Source organism: Solanum verrucosum, unplaced genomic scaffold (genome assembly GCF_900185275.1).
Source record: "Solanum verrucosum unplaced genomic scaffold, falcon-dt-bn FXZP01000062.1, whole genome shotgun sequence".
Taxonomy (NCBI): domain Eukaryota; kingdom Viridiplantae; phylum Streptophyta; class Magnoliopsida; order Solanales; family Solanaceae; genus Solanum; species Solanum verrucosum.
Genome location: NW_026020477.1, coordinates 605,197 through 627,262, shown reverse-complemented (window position 1 = coordinate 627,262; position 22,066 = coordinate 605,197). Strand labels below are relative to the sequence as shown.

General features: G+C 35.4%; 1 protein-coding gene and 1 pseudogene across 6 annotated transcripts in view; one reads left to right on the top strand and one right to left on the bottom strand.

The window, feature by feature from the left end:
* Window positions 1–22,066, bottom strand: part of LOC125809294 (uncharacterized) — an 862,104-nt gene that overhangs the window by 264,134 nt on the left and 575,904 nt on the right. The window lies entirely within an intron of this gene.
* LOC125809222 (uncharacterized) lies at window positions 15,612–19,649 on the top strand (annotated as a pseudogene).

The following is a 22,066-nucleotide window of genomic DNA, read 5'->3' as shown; positions in this document are numbered from 1 at the left end:
CAGTTGGGGTCAACTCTACTTCCCCAAACTAAAATACTATGTTGTCGCTATCCCAAAATTTCACCATCGTTCCAATCAAGTCGAGGTAAGCCACCATTTCCATTAATGACGGGAGATAGCCTATGTGTCTTTGAACTTTCTTCTTATCTTCCTTGTTCATGAATTTCCACCAAACTTGGAGGTAAGGATCATGTATAGTCACCATTCGGGTTCTAAACGGCTCAAATGTCGGATTCATCCTACAAGAAAAACAAACAAAGGTAAGTTAACCCCTACCCCCACTTGATAATTGATTTGTTTAAAAATGATATATGCATCCCTCAATTAAAACACATAAGTATGACTGTCTTTTTATTGGCAAATGGGCCAAATAGACACAAGGTGGGCTTCTAATGGGCCCAACACGCCTTGGGTGTTGGGTCGACCTAGTTCGAAATGCGCTAAAAATTGGGATTTCGTTTCGCTCTACGCTAGTTGACTAAGAGTGGCTTTGAAAGACCGGGAACCCAAGTGGACAACTTAGGCTGGAATTCACGACAACCATTGGACGCATGACGTACCAATAAATTGCCGATCCTTCCGAAAAAGGGTTGAGTATAAAAAGTCCGGCTGCGATTATGCAGAAACCTTCCTTAATATACTATACATATAATAGGAAGATGCCATGAATGCAATGACAGTTATAACAAATTAAACACGTTGAGAGCAGATAAACAATTCAGCAATTAATACAATTAGTCAAACAAGTCAAATCTTATGGTTAGGACTTAATTAAATCCCAGCAGAGTCGACATTCCTGTTTATTTAAAAAAAATAGATAAAAGAAAAAGTGACTGGGTTTTCGAAAAAAATCAATTAAACTTATAGTTTAAGTGAAATCGAGTTTCCAAATGAACAGAGTCGCCACTTAATTTTTAGTAAAAATCAAGAAAAAATTAAAGGTTTTCAAAAGATTTAAACAGATAAAATCCATTGAAAATAAAAGGGTTCGAAGTTCAATGTACATTCTGAGAAGGGGTTAGGCCCTCGAAATGCCCGCTAACTCGCGGTTGACCGGCGATTTGACCAAAATGATTTTGACTAATTTTGAAATTTTAATTTAAGTAAAAGAATTCATTTATTTTAACTAATAATTTTTAGAATTTAACTAAGTAAAGAACTCACGACTTTGACTAATTTTGAAAGTTTAACAAAGTAAATAACTCATTTATTTTAACTAATTATTTTTGAAATTTAAATTAAGTAAAAAGAGCTCATTTATTTTAACTTATTTTTTTTATTACTATTATTATTTTTATCACTTTATTTATCTTAAGGGGGAATAAACTAAAGGGAATTTTCTAAAGGGGAGTAACTTATAAAAGTGCAAGTCGAATTTAAAGAGTATAAGTGGAATTAAGTGGGAAATAAAAATATAAATATGTTTAAACTAAGTATAAGAAAAGAAGAAATGATTTCTCTTGGGGAATTTAATTAAATAATAACCAAACACGAAAGAGTTAATCAACATAAATATAAATAAATATAAGGGAGAAGAAGATCAAATTCGGGCTTTTGGCCCAAGTTCGTGAACCTGTCCTAATACTAAAAATACCCAATCATGGGTTTGGGCCTATTTGAATCCCAACTCTTTTGCTGGACACCTCTCACGCCCATTTTCGCAGTTGGACCGGTTGACAATTTCCTTGGGCCTATTTCTTTTTAAAGCTTTAAGAAAGCCATATACACTAAGTGTATATCAATGTATATGGAATGATTTTTCAATCCAAATCTCCACATTTGTTCATGTGTATTCACCGTTAGACTTGTACGCCTATATTTTGCATTTTGCATTTTTTTCAGCCTATAATTCCAATTTTCCACCTGTATGTCATCGTATATTTGCATATATTTCGCGTATTCCCCTGTATACAACGTGATACAGCCTGCTTTTGGGGTTCCGAGGGACCTGTTTCAGCTTTTTTTTTTTACCGAATATGTGAGGATGACTCGAAACGACTCAAGGATATGCGGGAGTGGAGTCTAAAGTGAACTCGGATTGGTGTCACATGCAATGATAACAAAATGAAAGATTAGCACTTGGGAACATGCAAATTATTTTGATTTTAAAATTAACCTCAAGTTATGCAAAAAAGAAGAACAAATAAGGAACGGTAAATTATTAGAGGAGCCAGTAGCTCTCACATGAGGAAAACAACAATAAGTAGCTATGAGCTTACACTCAAATTCAAACATTATGTATAACACATTATTACTTCATTATTGAAGATGACCCACATGTGATAATATCAAAGAATGAACCACCATAAGTACTTTAAATAAAATGGAAATAATTTCATTGACTTTTGGCCTTTCTTAAAGAGAGCACACAGTTAAATGCAAAATAATCGGGAATATGAGCCATAATTTTCTAAAAAATAAGATTCTGTCAGCATAAGTTATTATGATTGGAGAAAGGAAAATAGTTCATGCTTTTGTCAATACATGTAGGAACAAGGTGCCACACTACATCATGGAAAGATTCCAGCTAGAACCAAATGAGAAGTCTTGACTAATTTATTACATGCAAGGCCTAAGTATGTCTAACTCTCACGTAGATATAAAGTAAAATTTCAGATTTAGAAGAGTTGAAACAATCCCAAAACAGGGAGTGTGAAGACACTAAAATGACCTCAGGATATAGACGTTTTGATTTTTTCCATTCAACTTGGAGGAACGAAGAAATCAGTGTCGGATGCCAAACACTAGCTCAAACTCATGACTTATAAAAATCGATTAAGACAAATAGGATAACCTTAAACTAGACAGAACATTTTGGGAAGTCGACGAGAACAATAATAGGCTGCTAAACCAACACTCATTCTTCCCGCATTGGTGAATTTCAACTAAACCACAACCAACTCAAGAAAAATGCACATCATACTCAAAGTGAAGGAAAGAATGACAAAAAGATACCGCAAGAACCCGTCACGCTAGCTAGCCACTAAGACTCTTTTGTCTATCAGAAAACAGCTACGCGACAGTAGTAAGGTTTATGAATCAATTCTTGGTTGTCATTATAAGTTACTTCTATATTCTCGTTTTAGTATTTTATGCTTGATCACCATAAGATAAATCTATTGTCTAATCTTAAAATCAAGAGAGGAGGGGTTAGATAGACCAAAAAATATAGAGAGCTCGATCAATCCATTAAGTTGAGGTGATTTGTGTTCAGGAGTGACGCCCGGACGAACAACTTGCTTGGTTACAAAACAGGATGAAATATAAATGCTCGCCAGTTATCCCTATTTATCCCTGCTCAACGATGTTGTTAGACAACTAACTAGAGTAGGCGACTAGAGGTCTAGAGATCCGACTCATACAATTAACCTTGTAAACCAGTAACTTGACAACTAAAATTAGTTCTAAGCCAGTAATATAATACATGAGATTCATTTCATGCTGCAACCCTGGAATTTTCCAACAACTGTAAGTAATTTTATTATTTTGTACTTGCATTCTTTTCTTTTGGCACTCTTAAATAAATAATTAGACCAGTATAATTTAGTAAAAATAGTTAATTGACAAGTCCTTTGGGTTCGATAATCTGGTTCTTTTAAGAGCCATTATATTACTTTTGCGACCACGTACACTTGCATGTGCAATTGGGAGCAACACTGCCTCCAGACACCTACACAGATAAGGCAGAAAGGTTTTGTCAGATAACCTAAGACAAATAACATATCCACTATAGTCTCATGAGTAGGGTTTTGGAGAGAATAAAGTGTATGCAGAGCTCAACCCTGCATACCTTTTCAGGTAGAGAGATGGTGTTGTGCAATCTGTGTTTAAAACAATACTACTAATTACAAAAAACTTTGCAGAAACATGAAGTTACCAAAGTTTAATGAACAGGTGAAGAACATAAATCAATTCACAAAACTAAAATATGTAAAAACGTACCAGAATCTGGAAAAGAACAGAATGGAAAGAAAATCAAGCCCACTGAATGCACAATGTCCCTTAAGGAAATAATTCCCCTGTAGTATCTGAGGTTTGATTTGAAATATGTCTTCCCTGGATAGAATGATCTCAATCACCAGTGTATTGATACCCAAAACGTTGGTGTCAATGAGCCACTCAACGACAGTAAAGTACACGAAGAAAGTTTGTGCATAAGAAGAAGAAGAAATCAAAAAATTTTGTAAGTAAAAAGTTTGAAGAATTACGGGTATTTATAGTCCAGAGGAACTGATTCCGAAAGGTTGCAACCTTTCAGAATCCACACGACCATTCATGAAAGCTTGGAACCTTTCAAACAATTATGACTGTTCCTGAAAGTTGCAACCTTTCAGAACAGTCGCGCAGATCTGAGTTGGCTCGAAATGCTTCGATTAATTAACTAAATAATTGAAACGTTTTGTCCATTTAATTTAATTAATTAAATAAATAAATAATCTCTCGATCGATCATTTTCCAAAGCTGAGCCGAGCGAGCGACGATGATGACGGTGCTAGGGGGGTCCCTCTTTCCAACCCTTTTAAAAACTAATAGAAGTGTTTCTCTATTTGAACACTCCTATTTTTCTTTCCACCACTAATGAGGGAGAAATGTCTTTTCTTAAAGAAAAAGAGAATTTTTTCCAATTCATCTTTTCATCTTCCGTCCATTTCCCATTAACTCTTGCTATACCCAACAATCCCTCACATTAATGGGGAATGATCATAAAATAAAGGAATGCACAGACGAGTGTGTACTTTACAAGCAAGGATCAGTTGCATCTGGATAAGTAGGTTTCCCGTTGGACTTTCCGTAGTGAACACATGTCGGATATACTCGATAAATCGGTAGATGCGATATCTTTGAACCGTCGAGCTTTGGGGTATACCTAGACAACCATATGTCACACAATTAACCTTTACTATTTATGGTTCTTACGGTTATGTTGGTTTCAGCCATGAACACCTCCTAGTTTCATGAGTGTATAGAGAATAGGCTTTTGACAAAAAAATCTCTTTGAAGCAGCTTACACTTCACACTCACATAGGTTATTTCTAACTGTGTCATCTTGTAGATACACAATTTGGTCAAATCTGCCAAACTTAGCAAATCATTGAAAACTTTAAGCTTTACTAATTTCATTAACAAGCCTTAATGTTTTAACCTCGTTTATGAACATTGTCGTCATCATGAGAATGGATTGAGTTGGTTGACAATGTCGAACCGTCAGTCAAAACTTTGTTTTTCTCCTAGAATCTAGCTCTTGGGATCTCCAGTCTTCTAGATAGAGTTACCTCTATGATGACTTTTCCTAAGCCGCAAACACATTCCCATAGATGATCTCTCAACTGCCTCTCTTACTAGGCCTCGTTAGTGGATATGACACATTGTCGCTTGACTTCACATAGTCAATTGTGATAATTTCACTAGAGAGCAGTTGTCTTACGGTGTTATGTCTCCAACGTATATGATGAGATTTCCCATTGTACATGATGCTCCTTGCCCTACCTTTTGTTGCTTGACTATCGTAATGTATGCAAATAGGTCCCACAAGTTTGGGCCAGAATGGAATATCCTCTAAGAAATTCTGGTGCCATTCAACTTCTTCACCAGCCTTATCTAAAGCAATAAATTCAGAATCCATTATAGAGCCAGTGATACATATTTGTTTGGATGATTTCCAAGAGACTGCTTCTCCACCAAGTGTAAACACATAACCATTTGTGGATTTTACTTCATTTGACCCGGTGATCCAATTTTCATGACTATATCCTTCAATCACGACATGATATTTATTATAATGCAAAGCATAGTGTTGTGTATGTTTCAGATACCCCAACACACGTTTCATTACCATCCAGTGAGTTTGATTAGGATTACTTGTGAACCGACTTAGTTTGCTAATAGCACATGCTATATCTGGTCGCGTACAATTCATAATATACATCTAACTTCCCAACATTCTGTATATTCCAATTGAGAGTTACTTTCACCTTTATTCTTTTGAAATGTAAAACTTAAATCAATTGAAGTTTTGACAATGTTGAAATTCAAGAACTTGAACTTATCCAATACTCTTTCAATATAATGATATTGAGATAATGCTAGTCCCTGAGGAGTTTTGAGAATCTTGACCCCTAAGATCAAATCAGCAGCTCCTAAGTCCTTCATATCGAACTTGCTGGACAACATGCGCTTAATAGCATTTATATCGTCAATATTTTTACTAATTATTAACATGTCATCAACATACATACAAACAATGACTTCATGATTCAGAACGTTATTAATGTAAACACACTTATCACATTCGTTAATCTTGAATATATTTTCCAACATTGTTTGGCCAGTTTTAGCATGCCATTGTTTGGGTGCTTTCTTGAGCCCATAAAGCGACTTCACAAGCCTGCACACTTTCTCTTCTTTACCTAGAACTACAAGCCCTTCAGGTTGTTCCATATAAATTTCTTCCTCCAACTCTCCATTTAAGAAGGTTGTGTTTACATCCATTTGGTGGATTTTAAGATCATACAATGCCGCTACTGCTATTAACATCCTAATTGATGTTATCCTTGTTATCGGAGAGTATGTATCAAAGTAGTGCCTTGCTTTTGTTTGTATCCTTTGACTACAAGTCTAGCCTTATATTTGTCAATAGTCCCATCAGCTTTCATTTTCCTTTTACAGATCCACTTTGATCCTAAAGGTTTATTTCCTGGAGGAAGATCCGTCAATTCCCACGTATGGTTACTTAAAATTGATTCAATCTCACTATTGACTGCTTCTTTCCAATAAATTGACTCAGACGAAGGCATAGCTGCTTTAAATGTTTGAGGCTCATTTTCAAGAAAAAATGCCACAAAATCTGGTCCGAAAGAAATGGATATTCATTGGCGATTACTACGCCTAGGATCCTCATTAGGTCGTGTATTTTCCGTTGATTCTTCTCGTGGTCGTTTAGGTCTTTCTTTTGTCAACTCACATTCTATTTTATACGGATAAATATGTTCAAAGAACTCATCGTTATCTGACTCAATTACCTTATTCACATGAATTTCATGATTATCAGACTTGTAAACCAAAAACCGTCAGGCCTTACTATTCACATCATATCCAATAAATACACAATCCACTATTTTGGGTCTAATTTACACCATCTTGGGTAAAGGAACCTCTACCTTTGCTAGACACCCCCACACTTTGAAATATTTCAAGTTGGGTTTCCTTTCTTTCCATAACTCATATGGAATCGATTGCGTTTTGTTACGGGGTACCCTATTGAGTATCTTGTTAGCCGTAAGGATGGCTTACCCCCCTCCCCCCCACAGGTTTTGCAGTGAACTAGAACTGATTATCCAGACATTCATCATTTCCTTTAATGTTCTGTTCTTCCGCTCCGCCAAACCATTTGACTGTTGTGTATAGGGTGCAATAGTTTGAAGAATAATACCATATTCCAAACATATCTCTACAAAAGGAGATTCATATTCTCCACCCCTATCACTCCGAATCATTTTTATCTTTAGATTCATTTGATTTTCCACTTCATTTTTGTATTGCTTAAATGCATCAATTGCTTCATCCTTACTATTAAGCAAATATACATAAGAGAATCAAGTGCAATAGTCAATAACAATTATAAAATACTTTTTCCCACCATGAGATGGTATTGACTTCATATCGCATATATCTGTGTGAATTAAGTCAAAAGGTTTTCAATTCCAATCAACAGACTTATAAGGAATTTTAACAAACTTACTTTCCACAAAAATTTCACAATTCGATTCATCACATTTGAAATCAGGCAATACTTCTAAAGTAATCAATTTTCGCAAGGCTTTGTAATTTACATGTTCCAAACGGCCATGCCATATATTATTTGATTCCAATGAGTAAAAGAAGAAGAATTCTTATTAATACTGTCAACAACCATTACATTCAGGTTGAAGAGGCCCTCATTGAGGTAGCCCTTTCCTAAGAACATCTCATTCTTACTTATTACAACTTTGTCAATAACTAGGACACACTTAAACCCGTTCTTAATGAGCAGTGCAACAAAAAATAAATTTTTCCTAATAGTAGGAACGTGCAGACGTTGTTCAAAGTCAACACCTTGCCGGATGTCATTTTCAACATTACTTTCCCAGTTCCTACAATCCTTGTTGTTGTTGTGTTCCCCATGAACAAATCTTTATCGAACTCAACAGAAGTGTACGTTGCAAAGGCTTTTTTCGCAGAGCAAATATGTAGAGTGGCACCTGAGTTGATAAACCACTCCTTGGGATTTCCAGCTAAGTTGCACTCCGAGATCATTCCACAGAGGTCATCTACATCTTCCATCTCTTCCATGATGTTCGCTTGACTTTTGCCTTTGAGTTTGTCTTTGTCCTTTCTTGGAGCACGACAGTCAGAAGACTTGTGACCAGTCTTACCATAGTTGTAACAGTTTCCCTTGAATTTTTTCTTGGCCTGTTCTGACTTCTGTCTGTTGGACTTCTTTCTCTTCTTGCCTTTGGTAGGAGTTTCTTCAACAATATTAACTCCAATTATTGTTGAACTCTTATGAGACTTTTTTTCGGTGGTTTTGTTATCTTCCTCAATCTTGAGCCGAGTCACAAGATCTTCAAGTTTCATTTCCTTACGTTTGTGCTTTAGGTAATTCTTGAAGTCATTCTACGAAAGAGGTAACTTCTCAATCATTGCAGCCACTTGAAACACTTCATTAACTACCATGTCCTCAACAATCTGATCATAGAAAATAAGTTGAAGTTCCTGCACTTGTGATCCAACAGTTTTACTATCTAACATTTTATAGTCTAAAAATATTGCGACCACAAACTTTTTCAAGCATGCATCTTCTGTCTTATATTTCTTCTCAAGTGTATTCCACAATTCTTTCGAAGTTGTCATTGCACTATAGACATTATATAAGTCATCCTCTAAAGCACTCAGAATGTAGCCCTTACATAGGAAGTCTCCCTGTTTCCATGCTTCAATAATCATGATTTTTTCTCTGTCTCACATATCAGCAGCAGGCACCAGAGTTTCTTCATTGGTAAATTTCTGCAGACCAAGAGTGGTAAGCCAGAAAAATACCCGTTGCTGCCATCCTTTGAAATTCACACCAGAGAACTTTCCCGATTTCTCTGCTGGTGGTACAACAGTTCAGGTTGGTGCACCAACAGCCACCGTAACATTATCATTTGCCTTTTTTGAATCTGTAAAAAATAGAAATCAATACAAATGGCTCAGTAAGCAATAACTTAAATTGCAAACTTAATAGGAGTATAAAACCACAAAGGTTTTTGTCTCCACCAGAAACACAGATTAAAAAATAAAATAATTAACTTAAGATTGTTATGCAATCTGTGTTTGAAACAGGACTACTGAACTTTGCAAAAACATGAAGTTACCAAAGTTTAATGAACCAGTGAAGAACAAAAAATAATTCACAAAACTAAAATCTGTAAAAACGTACCAGAATCTGAAAAAAAAATAGAATGGAAAGAAGATCAAGCCCACTAAATGCACAGTGTCCCCTTAAGGAAATTATTCCCCTCTAGTATCGGAGGTTTGATTTGGAATATGTCCTCCCAAGATAGAATGATCTCAATCACCAATGTATTGATACCTAAAATGCTGATGTCAGCGAGCCACTCAATGTCAATAAGTACACGAAAAAAATTTGTACAAAAGAGGAAAAAATCTTAAATTTTCGTAAGTAAAATGTTTGAAGAATTACGGGTATTTATAGCCAAAAGGAACTGATTCCGAATGGTTGCAACCTTTCAGAATCCAGACGACCATTTATGAAAGTTTGCAACCTTTCAAACGGTTATGGTTGTTCCTGAAAGTTGCAACCTTTCAGAACATGTATCTCCAATGACGAGAAATTCAAATAAAACAGGAAAGTATTTTCACTAAAACAGATCACGCAGATCCGAGTCGGGTCATAACGTTTTGTTAATTAACTAAATAATTGAAACGTTTTGACCATTTAATTTAATTTAATTAATTAAATAAATAATTAACTAAATTATTAAAACAAAACTTTGTCCAAAAAATTATCTCTCGATCATTTTTTAAAGCCGAAGCCGAGCCAGCGACGCCGCCGACGCCGTGAGGGGGGTCCCTCTTTCCAACCCTTTTAACAACTAATAGAAGTGTTTCTCTATTTAAACAATTCTATTTTTCTTTTCACCACCAATGAGGAAAAAATGCCTTTTCATAAAGCGTAAGAGAATCTTTTCCAATTCCTCTTTTCATCTTCCCTCCATTTCCCATTAACTCTTGCTATACCCAACAGATGGTAGACTCCCGACTCAAAGAACGCAAAAATAAAATATTTATGAAGACATAAGCAGTAATAATAGTAGGATAGAAAGAATCATACTCGTTCTTGAAATTATTGTCAGCTGCCTCGATAAAAATAGAACATCCATTCACAAGAGTACATACCCCAATGTTGCGCAAAAGAAGTTAAACAAATCAAATGGCATTATTATGAAGAATAATTCTTATGGCTACTTTAAGAAAAAGAAATTCACCATGGCAAACTTCCTTTCAACTTGAAACAATGATTTTTTATAAAATCAAAATCCACAACTGGTGACGACTCACTAAAATTAAATGAAAGTACCACAAGTCATCAACAAACATAGTAAAAATAAAAAAATGAAATTAGCTCAGAAAAATAACAAAAAAACATACAGAGTCGTAGTCAGGGTGTATATAACAGTGCGAGAATTATTGAAAAATCACAAACAAGATTTCGGAAGAAGGACGGATCAGCTTCCTTCTTCAACAAGTAAATGTTTCGGAATTCGCTATTAACCATACCCTAAAAAAAGCACTCCAAGTGAGTGAAAACATCTATATGTTATTTTTGGAGAGTCCAACCAACATAATTTAGACGAGTAGAGAATTCAGGTAAATTATTGTAAGGTACTTAGAAGTGCAACATCATTGGTATACCTCATCCTCAAGTGATTGAATGAGTGGATTTATATGCATTTTATTGGTTTCGAGAACCTACACAAAATATTTTTTTTTTTTTTTTGAGAATAATAATTTTAATCATATATATATAAACAATATTATTTTATGTCAAAAAAAATATATGCCATTGAACGTACCTTGATCTCTAAGGACATCCATAATTGGCTAAATGCCGATTCATTCACTTTGTCAAACTCATCGTTCATAACCTTCACAAAAATGTTATGTGTATCACAAGAAGAATCACAACGGAAAGTTCTAGAAACTTTCTACGCCATAATTAGCGCTGAACTACAATCTTGAGTTTATAAATTTAGAATCCTACCCTATCAAATTAAATGTCATCTTAGGAAAATAATACACTCTTGAATTATGATAAATTTAGTTATTTTGAACTATGTAGAAAGTCTCAACAGTTCATTTATATTAGAGTAGAAGCAGTACTCAATTTTTTTTATAGAGTTGATATTTCAAGAAACACTTGTTAAATAGAGATAGCTTAGAAAACTCTATATTGAATTTAATAATTTGTTCAGAGCGTGATTTTTTACTAAGATGACATTTGTTCAAAAAAGGGGGGGTAATTTTTTTGAATTCCAACACATTACATGGCAAGTTTAAATTAAAGACCACAAGATTTACTGAACTATTCCTTCTATCCCATATTACTTAATACTATATATCCACATTAATAATAATATTTGTATTAATATCAATTTACAAAACTAAGATATAATTAATTTATTTTCTCGTTTTTCCTTAAGATTAATTCTTTAAAAAAATATAAATACTATAATATTCTCCATTATTAATGTTGGTATTGATGAACAAGATATATGAATAATGAATATATAAAATGAGTTAAAGGTTAAATTTTAAAATAAATTCTTTTTATTCATGATTTCTTAAGGACACAATCTGGAGAAATGAAATGAAAAAAGTATACACGTATTGATATAAGATCATAAAATTTAAAAATACTATTTTTAAAATTTTTATCTACAAGTTAATCAAGATACTTGAGAGATTAACTAGTATCCACCGATAGTGGACAAAAAAAATTATACTGTCAGTTTATTTTTACAAATATTATCAATATTCTTACATATAATTAATATTTAAATAAAATTAATAAAGAGAGTATTATAAGGTAACTTGGACTCTAAATTATTTATATAGAGTTTGTATAGGATTCTTATTTGGCTTACCAAAAACAAAGACTTATTTTACCATTTGTCTTCATTGTTAATATTTGTCATGCTCGTCCTCAACACCAATAGAAAATTGAGACAATCACCAACACAAAAAAAAAAAAATATGATAACTTTTTATCATTTTTTCTTGTTATCATTGAGTCGGATAAAAAGTTATCATTTTTTTGTGTGTTGAGGTAGTTCTCTCAAATTGCTCAAATGGAGTTGGAGATGAGGGTGACAAATATTGACAATAAAGAGACAAGTGGTAAAATAATTCCTTATCTTTTATAAACCAAGTAAGAATCCTAAACAAAATTTCATATAATTAATTTAGAATTTAATTTACCTTATAATACTTTTTTGTTATTTTTATTTAAACATTAATAATATATAAAAAATACTTAATAAACTTTCTTCTTTGGCTTTCTTCAAAACAAAAATCCTTTTATTTCTCCGTACCGCGTTCCCATAATTATTTATTCTATCAATTTTGTTACCATAATTATTTATTCTATCAAACTTCTTATCATAATTATTTTTCCTTTTTTTGGCTTTTACAAATAAAAGTCAAAGAAAGTGGAGTTGAGGTCAATTTCAAAACTACTTCCTCCCTTCATTTTTGACTTATCCATTATTGTTGAAAATAATAGATTTGCAGATCACACGTTTGAGGCACTATAATAACCTTCACGCATAAATACAAAGGAAAAGTTGTTTAACTATACATACCCTTGACCCTCTTTGCAGAATCAAATTTTTTACTACAAAAAATTAAAATATTAAAAGTAGAACACACAAAAAATAAATAGTAGTCAACATCTTAATAAAGTGTCGATGCAATTGACGTACCTCATTCTCAAGCTACTGCAAGATCCAACTTTCTTTCGATTTTTCGATGTCAACAAGTTGCACACAAAACGTGAATGTGTATCACAAGAAAAATCATGTAAAAATTTCTAGAAACGTCGAGCTACAATTTTGAATTTATGAAGAAAAACAACTTCGACCCGAGCCTAAACCCTTGACGTGGCCGGAGCTCGAGAACCATTGCTGGTCCCCAAGCGAACCCTCATCCTGGCTGACTACAAGTGGAAGAATAACTCAAGCATACTTAAGCATTAAATTGAAAGAAACATCTAAAAACAACTTACTAAATCTCAAAACTTTACTGAATATAGTGAGTATGAATCATAAGTTTAAATAAAACATCTGAAAACTATAAGACTCTCCAAAATTGTCTATCTATGAAGCCTCTACTATATATAGATGAGTGTCAGGACAAGACCCACGATTACACAAAATGTTACTAATACTAACAACTCATAAAATTGGAGTCCTCCGAAAGCAAGGAGTCTTTCTCAATTCTGTCGGAGTCATGCGATACGGAGGGTAGGAAATGGGGCAAGTACTAGGTTCCAAATCAATGCAGAAATCTATATCTCTATCCGAAGGCATACCAGGAAAATCTGTAGGAAACACTTCCCTAAATTCTGACACTACAGGAATAGACTCAATAGAGGGAGACTCAATCTGAACATCCCGAATATGAGCCAAATATGCCAAACAACCTTGCCATACCAGTTTCCTAGACCGAATGGAGGATATGACCTTAGCTGCCTTAGGCTTGTACACCCCTTCCAACTCCAACTTTTCCCTACCCTAAATCTCTAGAGTCACAAACTTAGTGTTACAATTAAACACAACATAATGGGGGCAACCAAGTCATGCCAAAGATTATATCAGAGTCAGTCATATCCAAAATAACCAAATAATCCCAAGTCTGAAAACACATAAACAAGATATGACAAGCACGATAGACATGGGTAACTATGACAGACTCTCCAACTGGGGCAGAAACATCGATGGGGCATCAAGTACATAACAAATCATATCAAATTCCAAGGCAAACTGAACGGACACACAAACTGAATGGACACATATGAATAAGTAGAACTCGGAACAAACAAAAATAGTAGCCATCCGGTCATATACAAGAAAAGTACTTGTGATCACTGTGTCAGAAGACTCTGCCTCACTCTTGCCCAAAAAGTCATAACACTAAGCCCGATCATCTTGACGGGCGACCTCCTTGCCTGGATGCACTGCTCTTCTACCTGCATTACCATTTCCCCGGCCCTTACGGCCTCACTGATTTCCTTCTCGCCCTCATTGTGGACGCCCTATACCATTATTACTATTAATCAAAGGTACCACTGCTCTAGTCTGCTATTGGGCAGGGTCAAATATGCACGGGTAGGGACAATCTCTCCTCATGTGCCCAGGTTCCCCACAATTATAACAAGTGCGATCAAAGGATGACTTGTTGCCAGCCGAAGGTGCGGCTCCCTAACTATCCTGAATAACATTTTGATGTGGAGTTCTAGAGTAATTACCTATAGAAGCGGGCATAGCGGACTGAATTGGCCAGACTACAAGTGTCGGCCTCCGTGAACCTCTGGAATCGGAACCCTGAAAGTTACCTATGCTCTTAGATTTCTTAGTCAACGCTTTAGCCTGTCTATCACACCTAATTCCTTGGACTTTCATCACAAAATCCGTTACCTCATTAAAAAATTTCCCTGCAAAAGTCATGTGTACTGGCGATACCTGTAACTCGGAGTTCAATCCCTTAACGAATAGACGAATCCTCTCCTCCTCAATAGTTACCAATTGTGTAGCATATCTAGACAAAACATGAAACTTAGCCTCATAAGTAGCTACATACATACCACCCTACTCTAATGTCATGAACTCATCCTTCTTACGATATCTTAAAGTCCGAGGCACATACTTTTCAAGAAACAGAGCATAAAATTGTGTCCAAGTGAGTGGCACTAAAGCTGACGATCTGCATTCCACATAAGCTCTCAACCACTGTTTAGCCTCACCCTAAACCTGGAAAGTCATAAAGTCTACTCTATGCTGATGGACAATTTCCAACTTATGTAGCCTCTCATAACAATCCAAGATGAATTCATAGGTGTCCTCACTCTCTGAACCATGGAAAACATGCGGCTTCAACTTCAGAAAATTAGTCAACATCTCATGCTCGTTACTAGTTATTACGGGACCCAACAAAGGATGGAAAAAGGAATCACTACCTAATACTGCATCTCCCCTAGGACTAGTAAAAGTAGTGTGGCGGTTGGTTGGGAGTTGAGTACCTTGCCTGCTGGAAGGATTCCAAGACCAACCAATCTTTTTAGAAAAGACATGATTTGTTGAGCTAACACTGGGTCTAAGGGAGGAACGCCGCTATTCCTAGATGGTACATCCTCTTCCTGTCCAACATCCCCCTCATCATCAATCTCTACAATCTCTTCTACCTCTTCATGATGTGTGGGAGGAGCCTCATCTCTGGGAGGATTTTCAACCGGTGCTCCACCCCTAATAGGTGCTACCCTTCCTTGGCCTCTACCCCTTGATATTCCTCTACCCATGTCTCAACCGCGACCTCTCGCTGTGGATTCTTTAGATGTATCATTGATGGGAGCTACAGGCCTGACGCCATTGAATCTAATGTTAACCATATGCGGACAGAAAAATGAAGGAGATTAGATACCAATTTGGATCACCAGATACCAATTGAAATTAAGTTATAGAACGAAAAGAGACAACAGTAAACAAAGAGATTTCCTAAAGTCCTATAGCCTCTCGAAGAAAAGTAGAGACATCTCCCTACCGTTCCGCAAGACTCTACTAGACTCGTTTTGGTATACCGTGATCAATGAACCTAGGGCTCTGATACAAACTTTGTCACGACCCAAACCATAGTGATTGGTACCCACACTAACCCTCCGGTGGGAAAATGATTAATACTAACCAACGAAACTACAATCGAGATATTTAAAGATACAGAAGCAGGTTTAAATGCAAAAATAAACTGGAGTTCCAATAAACTCTGAAAGTCTAACAAAACAATTGCGGAAAATAATGCCTAGAACCTAAAAGTCAATGTACCAAAACTCTAAAGTTCAACAAGTCTAAGAACAAGGGGTACAACCCCGAACAAAACAAAAGAATATCTAAAGTACTAGTTTAAGTCCAAAGAAAATGGACTAAACAAAATGAGAACTCATGGCGGCCTAGAAGAATTGGCTCACCCTTGAATTTGGTCTTGATTAGCGATCTCCTAAGTGAGTTTTGTTAGTAGCCGCTTGAAGATGCCCTGTACTCAATAAAGAAAGAGCAACTATAGTATCAGTACACAACCACGGTGTACTGTAGGATCACAGACTATTACAGTAAGCGAAACATATATAAGTAGTTAAATATAGTAAACATGACATGTACATAATATATATACACATATACCATTATAATTTCAAGAACAACTAACAGTTCCACATTCTCATTAACAAGTACATATGATAATTCAATGGTCCTCTCATGGAATCCTCACCCAACTATAAGTGTGCCGAAATGTGACACCTGATCCCAATTAGTGTGCCAGAACGTGACACCCGATCCAATGTGTATGTCGGTACGTGACATACCATCCCAATTAGTGTGCTGGAACGTGACACCCAGTCCAATTATCATACCACACTCATAATCACAATGTACATTCCTATAATCATACAATCAAGCGTTTATTCATGACATACAATCATTCATTCATTCTCATTTACATTAGGTTTGATCAATAATGCTACATTCAAAGACAAACATGCATTACAATGAAGCAAATACAAACATACATTACACAAACATGAAATCAAACCATCACCTACCTCGAAACCAAGCTTGAATCCCCCTAAGGCACTTGAATCTTCCCCTTGCGGATTCTTTCCGCTTGTTCGTGGTCTAAAAACAACAAATTAATGCAAGGATCAATAAATGAGGCCTAATTACCCAAATTACAACCAACATTATCAACCCTAGGACAAACCCAAGATCCTAATACCCAATTTAGGGCTTTTTCCACCATCAGTTTCACGTCAAAACCCTCCCTCAATGATAATTACCCATAAATCTAAGTTCTACAGATCAAAAAGTAGATTATGGGAGGAAAAATATTACCTTTAGCACCAGAAGAGGTGGAAATTTATCAAGAACTTGCTCTGGCTCATCTCTTAGCTCTCAAGAATGAAAGTTGTAGAATAATAACGTTTTTGGTGGTTACTCCCGACGTAAGTCACAACTGGCCCGTAACCGCGGACCCTGTCCCGCCACAACGGCCCCACCCTTGCAAAATAAATCCCGCCTTGGCGGCTGCACTGAGATAGAACGTCAGAATTAGAGTTTGAAACACCCATTTCACACCACACTTCAACTCATGACATTCAAAAACTACCTGATAACATTAAGGTTAGTTTAGGGAGTTCTACTCGCTCGAATTCAATTTCGTAAAGTTGTATGATTTACTTAACGTTTTAGCTATCTACTTATGTGATGAAATTCATAATTTGATCTCTCATTCATTTCTAGATTTCCCTAGACCTTACTGACTTAGATTTCGTCCAAATCTTGACTAGGCTAGGAATTCCCAAATTACTACTCAAAGTTTTCTGACCCGAATTCTTTCCCCATTGGCTTTTCCCTAACCACAGAAATTAGGTCGTTACAGATTCATTAGTTTATTCAGTAGGTTTTTGGTGCACATGCTCTTAAATTATGTATACTAGTCATTACAGGCATATGTTTGTGGGTATTGATGTGTGTACTGTTGGTAGCCTCGATTGACAATTAGAAAAATTCGCAATAATGAAATTATTTAATAAGTTTTCAATCTCATAATTTCTAGGACAAAATTTTCATTATAAATTTTGATGTCAACAACAGAGATTGGGTTTTCTTATTCATGTTTTCTTTATATTTGTTATTGTTCTGGTCACAACAAAATAAAGTTGTAGAACTAATATGAATTCAAAATACTATCTTTTTAAAAACCAAAACAGAGGTCGAGGACCTGACCTTCTATGTACATAAGACACTTTACAATCTTTGCAAAAAATATAGCAAGGAGGAATTCTATATAATCTTTTTGCTAATCTATGGTAACTTTAATTCTATAACTTACAAAAAAAGATTACTTTTGTTACACCTAAGTGTAATGTAAGAAATTTTACCGTAGTCTTATTGGTTTTGTTGTATCTGTGTTGCTTTATTAGTTTATGATTATTTTGTATCATCTACAAAATCAAGTTTACTTCTTGAATTTTCCGATCAGGGTAGGGAATAAGGAATGGTTGAATTTTCACTGTGCAAACTTTGCTAAATACAATATTCACTTGTTGGAAGCCTTGTTTCAGCTTAGCTGCATTATAAAAATCTGGCTCATCTTTTAAGGAGATTTAAAAATATTACTCCTCTATCAAAAAGAGCCTACCCCACTTGCTCAAATTTTGTTTTTCTTACTTTTCTTTTGAGTCTGTTTCAACAATAACATCTCTTTAATCTTTATTATTTAGCAACTCTTTAGTTTCAATTGTCAACGTGACATGTCTATGATAACAAAATTAAAGGATATCTTGATACGTTCTATGTATCTTTTTGTTTAATACCGTAATTTTCAAAAGTATTGTGTTTTCTTTCTTAAACTATATATCAATTCAAAACCAGAGAGGTTTGTCTTGTCACACTTAAGAGTTCACTTTCCACATTAATTTGTAACTTAAATCACTCTCTTTCCATACCTTTCATTGTGTCATGTTCTAAATAAATATTTCTATTGTTTCTTTCATTTCTTCTAATTCATCCACTTGAATCTGTTCCTAATATCATCCCACTAAATGGTTCATGTACTGATAAATGTGGAAACATTGTCCTAAAATATCCCTTTCGTTATGGTTTTGGTTGTGGACATCCTGCATTTCCAAGATTCATAAAATGCACAACTTCTGGACTTCTTCAATTTTTCACTATCCCTGGCATTTACTCTATATCATCACTAGACTACTAGACCAACACATTTGTTTTAACTGATCCCTTTATGTCAACATGTTCCTTAATGCAGAATTCAGGTAGTTTTACATTGGATCATGATGATTCAACTCCCTTTAGTATTATGACCAAAAACATGTTTGTTTTACTAGGATGTTCAACATCTGTTGTGTTTGATCCAAAACATGACTTTTGTGATATCAGTTCTGTTTCAATGTATGCAGGGGAATGTATTCTTGTAAAGGAGTGACTGGGATTGGATTAGAACCAAATGATCCAATTTCAACATGTTGTGTTTATGATATACCAGTTTCTATTGGTTCAGGTTATTGTTTGAACTTGCCTAGGCTTCAGTGTTCTTCGTATTCATCGATATATGGTTTTGGAGGTGATGAAGGAGATCCTATGAAATGGGAGTTTGGGATTTCTTTGTTGTATAATGATTCATATTATATTGATGAGTCTTGCAAGAACCGTGAGGATAGTGGTGGATCTTGTGTGTTTTGAAGTGCAAAAGAGTCTTTTGCTTGCATTTTTAGGAATGGTGTCCTACAAATGTATTCAACCATTTCTTTGTTAAGCAATAAATAACTCATGTTCTGTTAAGGAGTGATTCCAGCATCTTGATGTTGCTATATCAAAACCTCCTTGTTTATACCATTACTAGTCTATAAAGGTTAGCATCATTGTAATCATTAGCTGGAATTCCCCATCCCTTTCTGGCTAGCATCTTCAATCTCTTCTTTTTTTCCCTTCATTTTGTAGCTTATTTAGGGTAGTTTTCGCCTTACCCTTCCAAATAGTTTTAGTTGGTGAATAAGACAAATTTCTCAATATTCATAAATGTCACGACCCAGATCGTCGTGATTGGAACCCACACTAACACTCCGGTGGGAGAACCACCACTACAACCCAAACCAAGCAAATAATCTAAAAACTAAGGCATTTAAATCAAACACTAAGGAAATCAATATAGAGTTCCCATAAACTCTAACAAAGGTCTAACAATAATAACTAACAATGCTGAAGAATAACCTAGAACCTGAAAGTCAATGTATCAAAACATTCTAACAATAAACCAAGTCTAAACAAGAAGGGATACAACCCCATACTAATGAACTAACTAAAACAATGTCTAAGTCCGAAACTGGTGGACATAGATGTAAGAGAATCCCATGGCATCCCGGAAGAATTGGCTCACCCTTGAATTCAAAGCGACGATTACTGATCTCCTAAGCGAGGTATATCAATAGCCACTTGAAAATGCCATGTACTCAACAAAAATAAGAGCAAGTGCAGAATCAATACACAACCACAGTGTACTGGTAGGATCACGCGGCTATCCCACTAGTGCAACATAAGCAAGTGAAGACAACACTATAATCACATGCATATGTATATCAAAATACACAACATTATCAACATTTACGAACAACGATCAGAGTCCCATTTTATATCACATTATTAATCCTCTCATGGAACCCAAACCCAAACAGTTAGCATGCTACAACGTGGCAACCGATCTCATTTTTATGTTGGAACGTGACAACTGATCCAAGTTAGTTATGCCAGAACGTGGCAACCGATCTGATTCACACACCACAACCACAATTACAAGTATATCATCAAGATCATACATTTAAGTCATGATTTCATGGCATTCACCAATTCTCTATGTCATTTACAACAAGTATGATCAATGTTGCAACATTCATACATATACAAGTAGCATAATGAAGCAAGAACAAGAATACATCACACAATCATATATTCACAACCATCACCTACCTGGAAACAACCTTGAAACCCAAAGAAACTTGATCTTCCCTTTCTGATTTTGTTCCGCTTGTTCTTGGTCTAGAAACATTCAATATAATACAGAAATCAATAAACAATCATTAATTACCTGGATTACTAACAATTCTATTAACCCTAGGTCAAACCAATGATCCCAATTATCCAATTTAGGGTGGTTTCTACTATATAATCTATAACAAAACCCTCCCCCATCAATATTCACCCATTCTATTATGTTCAACGGAACAAAAAAAATTGATTCGGGGAGTGAAAACCTTACCCTGAGCCTTAAGAATAGTGACAATCGAGTATGAGTTGCTTGGGAGTCGTTCCTTAGCTCTAAAAGTCGAAAAGTGCATAATGAGGTCATTTAGGCGCTTATTAATGACTTTAATTTGCGTCAGGCCCGCCAAAGCGGCCATCACCCTGCCAGAGCGGTAAACAATCCTGCCAAAGTGGCCAAAATGAAACATAGAGCTATTTGAAGAACTCCAAAATTTTCATTTCACAACACACCTCTAACCCACGACGCTCAGTAAATACCTTTTACGCTAGAATCAATTACGGGAGTTCTACTCACACGAATTCAATTCTGTAAAGTCATACGGATTCCTTAACGAGTTATCTAACTACTCATGTTATCAAAATCATAAATGATTCACCCGACTGTTACCAGATTTCCCTACACCTGAAAGACTCCGATTTCATCCAAATTTGGACAAGGTTGGGAAAATCCAAATACTACAAAAAAAGTTTTTCGGCCCCAAATTTTCACCTGTTGGCTTTTCTATAACGACGGGAATATGTCTTTAAAATAGCTACCAATTTACCCATCACTCGTCCCCGAGTGACAAAACTTAGGAAAATAGGCTAAAGAAGGAATGAAGTAGTACCTTAATCAACGAACAATTGGGGATACTTGTCTCGCATATCTATCTCGGTTTCGCAAGTAGCTTCTTCAATTGGACGATGCTTCCATTAAACTTTCACGGACTTAATCTCCTTGGTCCTCAACTTACGAACATCACGATCAAGAATTGCAATCGGTTCCTCCACATATTGGAGGTCCTTGTCTAACACAATTGAGTCCCACTTTATGATATAATCCCCGTCACCATGATACCTCTTCAACATGGATACATGAAATACTAGATGAAATCCCGATAACTAAGAGGTAAAGCCAATCTATATGCCACTGGTCCTATATAGTC